This window comes from Primulina tabacum, chromosome 2 (assembly GCF_025594145.1).
Source record: "Primulina tabacum isolate GXHZ01 chromosome 2, ASM2559414v2, whole genome shotgun sequence".
Taxonomy (NCBI): Eukaryota; Viridiplantae; Streptophyta; class Magnoliopsida; order Lamiales; family Gesneriaceae; genus Primulina; species Primulina tabacum.
Window position 1 is genome coordinate 45,221,615 of NC_134551.1, and position 11,982 is coordinate 45,233,596.

Sequence of the window (11,982 nt, forward strand, 5' to 3'; positions counted from 1 at the left end):
TGGCTAAACACATCAATGAATTCAACACGGTTGTTTCACAGCTAACATCGCTTGAAATTAAATTTGATGATGACATTCAGGCACTTATTCTTTTGGCGTCTTTACCAGACAATTGGAAACTGATGCGGGCAGCGGTTAGCAACTCTGTTGGAAAAGAAAAACTAAAATTCAATGATGTCAGATATCAAATTCTTGCCGAAGAAGTTCATAAGATGGATTTTGGTGAAGGAACATCATCAAATTCTGCTCTAAATCTCAATAATAGAAGGGCAGGAGTGACAAAAAGAGTTTTAACCAATGGCATGGTAGATCCAAGTCAAGAAATGAAGAAAACAATAACACATTTGAAAAGAATGCAAAGTGCTGGAGCTTTGGTGAGACTGGTCACTTGAAAAAGAAATGCAAATCAACATAGAACGACGCTAATGTTGTTACTGAGGAGGTACATGATGCTCTATTACTATCCATGGAAAGCCCGGTTGATTCTTGGGTTATGGACTCGGGAGCTTCGTTTCATACCAATTATAATCGTGAAGTATTCGATAATTACATTGCGGAAGATTACGGAAAAGTTTTTCTGGCTGATGGAAAACCTTTGGAAATAATTAGTATGGGTGATATCCGGATGAAGATGACAAATGGATCTGTCTAGAAAATCAACAAAGTAAGGCATGTACCAAAGTTGACACGCAATCTGATTTCAGTGGGATAGCTTGACGACGAAGTTCATAAGGTGACCTTTGGTGATGGTTCTTGGAAAGTGAAAAAGGAAGCCATGATTGTTGCTCGAGGAAAAAGAAAACTGAAACACTTAATATGATTTCCAGTTTGATAAATAAATTAGCGGATGTGGATGCTGGAGCTAATTCAAGTCTATGGCATAGTAGGCTTGGGGATACGAGTGAGAAAGGAATGAAAATGCTTGTTTCAAATGGAAAGCTACCGGAATTAAAGATCGTTGAACACAAACTGTATTTTTTGGAAAGCAGAAAAGGTGAGCTTTTCAAAAGAGGTTAGAGAACCGAAAGACATCCCTTGAAGATAACTCAAGATATTATGGCACTACTGTTGACGATTCGAGCAGGAAATTTTGGGTTTATTTTGTGAAAAATAAATTGGATGTTTATGAGACCTTTAAACAGTGGGAGTTAGCCATGGAAGATGTGTTGGATTCACTGTCATCCAATCACATGTGGGAGTTGTCAGAACTTCCTGAAGGTAAAAATGTTTTACATAGCAAGTGGGAGTACTGGTTAGAACATGACGGTAGCAAGCGGTACAAAGAAATACTTGTTGTAAAAGGTGAAAAGGAAGTCATTGTTTACACTGATATTTTCTCTCTGGTGGTAAAGTTAATTACTATCAGGACTGTACTTGGATTGATGGTATAAGAAGAATTTACATATGGAACAGTTAGATGTAAAGACAACGTTTCTTCATGGTAAGCTAGATGAAGAAATGAATCAATCACAGGGATTTGAAGTACGAGGGAAAGAGAAAATGGTGTGCAAACTTCAAAAGAGCTTGTATGGTCTCAAACAAGCTCCAATACAGTGGTACAAGAAGTTTGATGGTGTAATGAATAATGATGATTTTCTGAGGTATCAGGCTGATCACTGTTGTTATGTGAAGCTTGATCGTTATTATATCATACTACTTATATATGTAGATGATATGTTGATAGCTGGAGCTTGTCTGGAGGAGATTGATAAACTCGAGAAAGAGTTATCAAAGGAAATTGCTTTGAAGGATTTGGGTGCTGCAAAACAAATCCTTGGAATGGGGATCCTTAGAGATCGGGTGAATGGAGTCTTGAAGCTTGAGAAGATTCCTGGAAGCAAGAATCCAGCTGATATGCTCACGAAGGCTGTTATAATTGAAAAACTGAAGTTGTGTTTGACGTCAGTTGGTCTCCTGGACTAAAAAAGGAGATATGAGCTACTGCACTGATTTTGTGAAGATATGATTGAAATCAAGTCTTCAAATGGGAGAATTGTTAAGTGAGATTTAATGGGGTGGGGCCCACATTAAATAAAATAATAAAAAAACCACATCCCACATTGTAATTTTTTTATAAAACTGAGCGAGGGAATTAGTTATAAATAGAACTCAATTTCTTCGGTTATTGTATCCCAAAATCAAAAGCTTTTCAGCTTTGATAAAAAGAGAGCGCATAGAAAAAAATTTATTTTTTTCTTGAGTGCGGGAATTCTCTTGTGTGGTTAGAGAAATTATTTTCTGGGTATACTCGGGTTGGGAGTGTGAAATATTTAGTGTATTATTGTATACACTTGTTGTAATATTTCTTCCAGTTAAATAGGTGCAGTGCTCCGTGGATGTAGCCTATTTTTGGGTGAACCACGTACATCTTTGTGTTCTTGTTGATTACTTTATTCCGCAATTTTTCGGTACTATATTATGATCGACATTGCTTTGGTATAATTTCTTAATAGATTCCACAATTGATACAAATTCATGGAATTCATCTCAGATTCTATAGCTTCAAGCCACTTGGATGAATATGCATAAGATAACGCCTCTTTGAAGGTAATTGGATCTCATACATGGTTAGGCTCATCATGGCCCTCTTCAAGAAGCAGACCATACCTCATAAGTGGTCTCGAGACTCTTTCGGATCTTCTAGGAGCTTGTATCTCCTCTCTTGGCTCTTCGGGTGTGGGTTTTACAATTGTGGGTATCTCTCGAACCTATTCGAGTTTTATCATCTCTCATTTTCTATCGAATAGAAATTTTTTTTCCAAAAAAGTTGCATTCCTAGAAACAAACACCTTTGTTTCTTGGGGATGATAAAAATAATATCCAACTGAATTCCTTAGATATCTCACAAAGTAACATAAAATGGATCGACTATCAAATTTATCTCCCACTACCTGCTTCACATAAGTAGGGCATCCCCATATTCTAAGATAAGAATATTTGGGAGGCTTACCCATCCATATCTTATATGGTGTCTTATCAACTGCTTTTGAATGGACATTGTTCAACAACAGTGCCGCTGTCTCAAGCGCATATCCCCAAAAAGATGGCGGCAATTCCGTGGACCCCATCATAGACCAAACCATGTCCATCAAAGTCTCGTTACGATGCTCTGAAACACCATTCAATTGCAGTGTAGCAGGCGGAGTCCACTGCGAGAGAATCCCTTTCTCCCTAAGATACTCTTGGAACTCGGCACTCAAGTATTCACCACCTCGATCCGATCGAAGTGACTTGATGCTTCGTCTCAACTATTTCTCTACTTCATTTCTGAATTCTTTGAACCTTTCAAAGGCTTCAGATTTGTATTTCATCAAATACACATACCCATACCTTGAAAAATCATCGGTAAAAGTGATGAAGTAGGCATGTAGAGCCCAAAATAAGTACACGTAAAATCCATGCATTTATTTAATTGTTAAATCATTTATTTAAGGTTAAAATAATAATGTTAAAATGATTTTAGTGAAGCATGTTTTATGAAACTTCCTTATTTTAAATTATTTATGCTTATGCGATGCACATTAGAAAATGTTTCCTTGAGTTTCATGTTTCAAGCGATCATCCGATACGGGATCGAGGAAAAGAGACCGGCGACGAGTTGGCAATTTTAAAACATGGTATTTTATTTTAAATTAAGGATGGGACATTTTAAATAATTTATTTAGTTCTAGAATTTTTAAAGCCTAATTTAATTATTAGGTGATTTTATGATTTTAAACTTTTAAGGGTTTGTCACTTGTACATTTTATTTTAAATCAAGAGATGTTATTTAAAGTTAGGAGAAGGTTAGTATTTTAATTAGTTGTTAATTATTGATTAAGAAATATTTTAATCCCCTAATTTAACTAAACTCACACACACACATACACATTTTATCACCCACAATACACACACACATATTTCAATTCAGATTTTTATTTGTTTAGAACAAAAACCTAGGGTTCTTTGCTAGAGAGCAGCCGCCCTCCCCTTCAGATTTCAGAATATTTTCGTTGAGTTTCTTCAAAGAAAATCGCGCCACGTTTGTCCCGGATCGTCTCTCGCATCCTTCCCGCTTCGGTGTCGTCGTTTGGTAACATTAAAGATTTAAAGACGTGTATATTCTGTTTTTCCTGTGTTGATCTAGTCGTATTACGTGTTGTGATGTTTTTATGCGATAAAATCCATGGGTGATGTAAATGGTTTGAGCAGAAAATTGTTTGATCAATCTATGCAACGTTTTTAGATATCAGAATTTCGTTTTTACAGTATTTTGAATTACTCCGACTTTTTGGTCGAGATTTTGGGAAATCTTTCAACATATGAAACGTAGAATTTTTTGATACCTTTGATTTGATATAAAATTCGAAATATTTGGATGAAAATTTAGTGAGTTATGATCGTTCTCGTGGGACTGCTCAAACTGCGTTTTTCCGAAAATTATGTTCTTGATGTATTTTTGAAGTTTTATTGTTGCAGGCTTCGTTGGAAATCAATGGGTGATCGCTGCTGCGTATAGGTATATTTTAATGATGTTGGGATGGTTATTGACGTTTTGTTTCGTGTCGTTAGGCATTTGGGATAATGAGTAGTCGTAAGAATTGTTTTCTTATCAACAGTCGTGTTCACGAGTTTATTCTGTTACTTGTCATGCGTGGTTGTTTTGGGACAATTGTATAGGCTTGAGTCAGTGTTATAGGATCCTAGGATGGGTCTCGAGGTGTCGATTCATGGTCAGGATGATTGAGTTAGGGAGATTTAGTCACAAGCACAGAAATTTTCATGAGTTTACTCCTCCCGCAAGTACACGGACCCGTACACGGACCGAGGCACGGGGTCCGTGCCTTTGTTTCCTTCGAAGTGTCATTTTCCAGAGCCTACACGGACCTGTAGACGGATCCTTACACGGGGTCCGTGCCTTAGTTAGTTCAGTAGAGTGAAGATACAATACCTACACGGACCCGGACCTGAAGGGGTGCACGGGGTCCGTGTACTCCATTTTTGGGAAAAGGTTTAGTGAGTGTTTTGAGGTGTTATGTCATGGTTTGGTATTATAATTAAACGATGTCAAGTCCCGAGTAATCTAGAATGTCATAAGCTAATTATTTGATTCATTGGTGAGCACGAATACCTATGTCTAAATTATGCAAGTTAAGTATTTTAAACTCATGATAGTATGTGCAGCAGTGGCCCCCAAGCAAGATCCAACGGATCTCTCAACGCCAAGTAAGTATGTTCGACGTGCAAAGAAAATACTTTTAAGTTTTTTAGGTATGCTAAATATCTTGTGACCAAATTATGTATGGGATTGGAAAGCGGTAAAGTATGACCAGGGACCAATCCACCCCGTTAAATTATGAACGGGTTTAGATCAGGATTGAAAAGCAGTAAAGTATGACCAGGGACCAATCCACCCGTTAAATTATGAACGTGGATCTCATGTATGTGGCAGTGGATCCTCCCTGTCAGCCCAGTACCGTGGTTTAGTCTGATCAGACGTATTTATGTATGAGTCACTTGCTTTGAAACATGCCTCTACGCAAAATGATGAAGTTTATGTATGTTCAAGTATGTACGAAGTAAGCATATTTAAGAAAAGTTTCATGTTGATGGCACGTCTGTGTATGTATGTACGTATGCTCAATCTTATTTATGCAAGTTCAAGTTCCAGTATGTACGTTCTATTTTAAAGCTGCATGTGATCTTATTACGTAGTACTCGTTACTTCCAGTTTATACATGTTAAGTCTTTAGGCTCACTAGACTTGATCGATGCAGGTGAGGGTGAGTTTGAAGAGACGAGGGGTGGCGACCAGTGAGCGGGCTTGGACTGAGCGGGAGGCTAAACACGAGGACCGCCATTTTTTAAGTTTCATGAAATGTTCAAAATACTCTGATTTTACGTTTTAGTTTTGATCTTTAAACAAGAATTTTTCTTTAGCAAAATTTATTGTGATCCATCTTATTGCAAATACTTTTGGTTGGACAGTTTATTTATGATCAATTTGAAAGTTTATTTTATATTTAAGAAAATTTTTATTTTTCTGCAAATTTCAAGTAGTTTAAAAGTACGGTACGTTACAAGGCATATGCATGCTTAGTGGTGATGCTAAGTGGACCGCACACATCGGTATGGATCAAATCCATTAGTCCTTTGGCTCGCTCCACGTGGCTTTTAAAGGGAATTTTGGTCATTTTTCCTTTTAGAAAAGATTCACAAGTCGTGAGAGAATTAATATCAGACATATGAAACATGCCTACTCCCACTAGCTTGTTCATTCTTCTTAGGAAAATATGTCCTAATTGAGCATGCCATAATTGTGCCGAATTTAGAACATCTTGTTTTCACTTTTTTGTTGTTGTTATTGCTTGGACATTTTTTAGCGGAATATCTTTCAATTGTAAGTTATAGAAATCATTTTCAAGTTTTTCCGTACCAATCAAACATTCATTCTTGTAAATGTTGCAAACACCTTTGCTAAATAAACAAGAATATCCATCTTTATCAAGCATAGAAATGGAAACAATGTTTTTCACCAACTCAGGTTCAAAACATCTCTCAAAATTAACTTAAAATCATTGTTCAACAATAAGTAAACATCTCCTACGGCCTTGACAGCAACTCTTGCTCCATTGCCCATCCTCAAGAAGGTCTCACCTTCCCTAAGTCTCCTACTTCTTCCCATCACCTGTAAATCATTACAGAGATGTGAGCCACAGCCGATATCTAATACCCAAGAAGTAGAGTTAATTGAAATGTTTACTTCAATGTAGAACATACCATTTCTAGAACCTTTCTGAGCAAAATATTCTCTGCAGTTACGCTTCCAATGTCCAGGCTTCTTGCAGTGATGACATACATCAACAGTCTTGTCAATCTTAACCGGTATGACTGCCACAGTGGGACTCGGAGATTGCCTCTTCAAGGGCACGTTCTTCTTGGGACGTTAAAAAGAACGCTTTTTTCCCTTCCCATGTGGACCAATCTCTATAGAAGATGAAGAACCCACATAAAGAACTGACTTCTCTTTCTTGATGGTGGACTCAAACGTAACTAGGATATTCACCAACTCGTCAAGGGTAGGCTCTAACTTGTTCATATTGAAATTCACCACAAAAGGATCAAATGAGATAGGCAGTGACAAGAGCAACACGTTAGTGGTCAACTCCGATGGCAACACAAGATCCATGCCAATGAGCTTGTCCACAAGCCCGATCAACTTTAGGCCATGCTCATGGACCGAATCCCCATGTCGCATGCGTAAATTGATTAGCTCCTTGACGGTCGCATGCCTAAGAGGTTGTGTTTGCACACCAAAGATCTCTTTGAGATGCATATGAATGTCAACAGCATTCTTTGCATCCTCAAAACGCCTCTGCAGCTCATCATTCATAGAAGCCTGCATATAAAACTTGGCTAGCAAGTCATTGTTGCACCAATTCTTGTAAGTCTGCAATTCCTCAGGAGTGCAGCTAGTCGGAGCCTCAACAGGGGGCGACTCAGTAAGACTATATGCTATCCTTTCCGAATTTAAGACAATTTTTAGGTTTCTTAGCCAATTGAGGTAATTAGATCCAGTTAAAATATGTTTGTCGAGTATAGCAGATAACAGGTTGCTTATCGAAGACATTGTCAAATTTGTACTGAAAAGTAAGAACATATAAAAGTTAATGACTATTTTAAAATATTTAGTAAGACATAAAATATGAACTTTTACTTCATAAATTTTAATTCACACTGTTTTGACACTTTTCACTACCCTCTAGTGAAAATGGGAAACTCCTTTCCTCAGTAGGTACATAAGGTACAATTAGCAAATTATGATCAAGAATAATATCAGCCAATCATAATTCCTAAAAGATAGTTTTCAATTGTATCTCCATGCAACCCTCTACGTAAACTTTTGTATCACGTTTGATTAAGACCCAATAATATGACGTCGTTCATATTTACGTGTCAAGCATTACCCATCGATGTTGAACCTTAATGGACGGTCGCCATGAGTTGAGTCAAAATCATGGGAGTCCACGTAGTTCACATCACCATGTCAATGGTTATCACAGCTTTTCGGCGTCCAGGGCTCTCCCAATAATATGAGCCGAGCACTGAGCACTGGTAGCATTCATCATGCATCTATTGTCGATGGAAGATATGGAAATTATAAACAACTTTATAATTCCCCTTTTCGGGCTTGATATTAATTTTGAATCTTCAAAATGAGGGTTTTGTAATTTTGAAAAGGTCTCATCATTAATTTTAAAAGCTCGCCATGTTTGATCGTATGTTTGCCGGATTCATGCAATTTTGTTATTATAATACACATACTCATTATTTATAATATATCATGCATATATTATAAACAGTAAACTAACAAGGATGATCAATCGCCCCAACACTAATGGCCCGTGTGAGCCAAACATGGGGCTTGGTCCAATCCTAGGATGCATGGGATGCAAATGCACAATTACATAAGCTTCCAATATGTACATGTCTTGGTTCTTCATAATCATCAAGACCCACCATCTTCCAATCTTGATATTCCATTATACTAATATTTACAAATAAATATCCATGACAAATAGGGATACATCTCATGGGATGTGAACGAGCTATAAACCAAGCCCACTTATAAATTGATAATTATTACAACAATTCAACACAAAATATCCTAGCATACATCTAACAAATTGGGCTTGGGCTTTTAATCATCCATCATGCATAGTATCACATATCATAAACCAATTAATTATCACAATAATCAATTGATCCAATATTATATATCTTGATCCAATCACTAACAGCCACGATTATAAATTAAATCAACAAAGTAAACAAACTCCTTTGTTCACTTTCTAATTAATTTATTTATAACCGAATTTCTTGTAAATCACAATTTACTATAAATAATTAAAATTTAACTTAAAATTTTTTATTTTATGAGAAAATATACACATATTTTGTAGATTTAAACTTAAGGGCCCACATAGACATTTTTCACAAAAAAAATTTTGGCCCGTTTAAATTTCCCAAAATAGCAACCATCCTAATGGTCCAACAAACTTAGGGCTCATGACAGTTTGATATCCCAAAATACTTTTGGAAGCCCTAGCTGTCATCGTCGTTGACGGAGCTCCGTCGTCGGTTTTTGGTGGGGACCCGGACGCTAACTCATTCTTTCAATTATTATTGGGATTAATTGGGAACAATTAAATAAACTGGGTCATAAATTTTTTTTTTAAATGTTGAACACCTTAAAAACAAGTGTACAATTTCTATAATAAGTAGGTCCCATCTCATTCAATTTACAAGATCAAGTTTAATATCTACAACATGATCCAAAGTACAAGCCTTGTACAAAAGTAACTCATAACAAACTAGGGTTCAACAACTACATATCAAGTGTTGAAAACCAATTCTACATCTATGTCCGAATCTCCACTCTAATCTCGATCTTCTATCCTCTTCTGGACCCTGATCCTGTCCCACCTGTTGTCATGCACACATACAAACACAACAACAGCCGGATAACTCCGGTGAGAAATATATTACCAATATAAACAACGTATACATGCATTTCATATAAAAATATATAAAAGCATAGAACAGTTATCAATGACATGTATCATAATCTGAAAAACATGAATCGATATAAAACTGTAAATCAAACTCTTTGACTCTTAATCTCTGACTCGACTCTTATCTAGGGATCCCGGTTCGAATAAAAACGCAGCAGTCTCCCACCTACTCTTCCCAGCTAGATGGTCGTATGTTCTTATTCCCAGACTTTGGCCTTCTATATCGAATCTCTACAATAGGAGTCGATCTACTCCTAAGCAACATCGATATAAACCAAATGTCCAGTGACTTGGCACCCCTGCCAAAGACTTGGCACATCTGCCAAAAACTCAGTACATGCTTTATTATAAATCAATAGACTAAGCATATCAATCTCATGAATTGCAAATATCAAAGCAATTACAATAAAGTATGTGGTTTTGGAAAACTCAAGCTATCTCTGACTCGAGTCGTATCTTCCCGGTTTAACATTGATTTATACCTTTCTTTTCGTAGATCAGTCTGGTCAACGAAATCAAATATCAATCTGGCTCTGATCGTTCTTCGAAGCCTTCAATACCAACTCTGGAATAACAGTATCGAGGAGTACAATATCAATATACAACCCAACACAAGAATTCTCAATCTAATCAACTTTCGACAACATAACGGCACAATCTCGATATACCGGCAATACAATATCAATAGATACCAATATCAACAACTCATAACCAATCACAAACACAATCTGATATTCTCAAAATCGGTATAATCTCAATCAAATCCAATCTGAAAATGATAACAATTTCATACGGTATCCGTTCTTCGATTCGGTTTCAATTATACGATTACTACAATCTCAGGAATACATAATATAGATCAAATCATGATTCCTTCAATACTATATTTTCAAACCATAAAAGAAGATAATAAAACTTACGTCCCGTTGAAGTCTTTGACGAGAGATATACGGTACCAAACTCGGATTGAAAATCAGACGAGCGGATCTTGCGCAAATCAAATTCTAAAATGTAAAGAAAATTTGAGAATCTGCCTGGAACTCTCGTTCTTGTTTCTGAAGGTTTGGAAGGGAAATGAAAGTGAACTTATCATTTTATTGCATGGCAAATACATGTGGCTTACTCTTTGCACTGCACGTCTCGCGCATATGCGCGACCATCAACGGCGCATATACGCGAGACTCTTTGTCTCGGCAATTCTGGGTTCATCATCTCGTGCATATGTGCGCCTTGTTCCCGCGCATATGCGCGAGACCTACTGTCTCGGCACTTCTTCATTTCACAAGCTCGCGCATATGCGCGCCTCTTCTCGCGCATATGCGCGAGGTCTTCTGCCTCGGCACTTGCTACTCGCGCATATGCACGCCTCTCTGCCGCGCTTGTGCGCGAAGTCTGTTGTATTCCAAAAATATAATACTCATGCCTTTCCAAATCTGGTCTCGGAGTGGTTCTTCTATAATCACATCAATTTATCAATTAATAATCTCGTATTAACAGGACAAAATCTCGGGCATTACAATTCTACCCCTCTAAGATCTGATTTCATCCCCGAAATCACAGGCAATCAAATCACATACAAGAAGGAGATACAGAAGCTAAATAAGAAAACTCACATCAATGAAATAACTCTAGAAACTTCTGTCTCATATCTGATTCAGTTTCCCAAGTAGCTTCTTCAATGCCATGACGACTCCACTGAACTTTCACAAGCGGAATAGTCTTTGTTCTGAGCTGCTTTTCCTTACGATCTAGAATCTGGATCGGTTTCTCAAAATAACTCAGAGTTTCATCAAATTCTGCCTCGTCTGGCTGAAGAACATGAGAAGCATCATGAAGATACTTCCGCAGCATAGACACATGAAAGATATCATGTATACCAGATAGAGAAGGCGGAATAGCAAGTCGATAGGCACGAGTACCTATCTTCTCGAGAATCTCATACGGCCCAATAAAATATAGCGTGGAGATAACTTTCCTTTCTTGCCAAATCTGACAATGCCTCTGAAAGGAGAAATCTTCAAAAATACTCTGTCTCCCTGTTCAAACTCTAACGGTCGACGTCAAATATTCGCATATTTGGCCTGTCTATCTTGAGCTGTCTTCATTCTCTGTTGAATCAGCTTCACTTTTTCAGTCATATCTCGAATCAAATCAGGCCCAAGTTCAGGTACCTCAGATATTTCATCCCAATAAAGAGGGGATCTGCACTTCTTGCCGTACAACGCTTCGAACGGAGCCATCTCTATACTCGTCTGATAGCTGTTGTTGTACGAAAATTCACAAAGTGGCAAAGAATCTTGCCAACTAGTGCCAAAGTCTATCACTACAGCTCTCAGCATATCCTCCAATGTCTGGATAGTCCGCTCTGACTGTCCGTCGGTCTGAGGATGATATGCAGTACTCAAATGCAATTTCGTGCGTAGAGCTT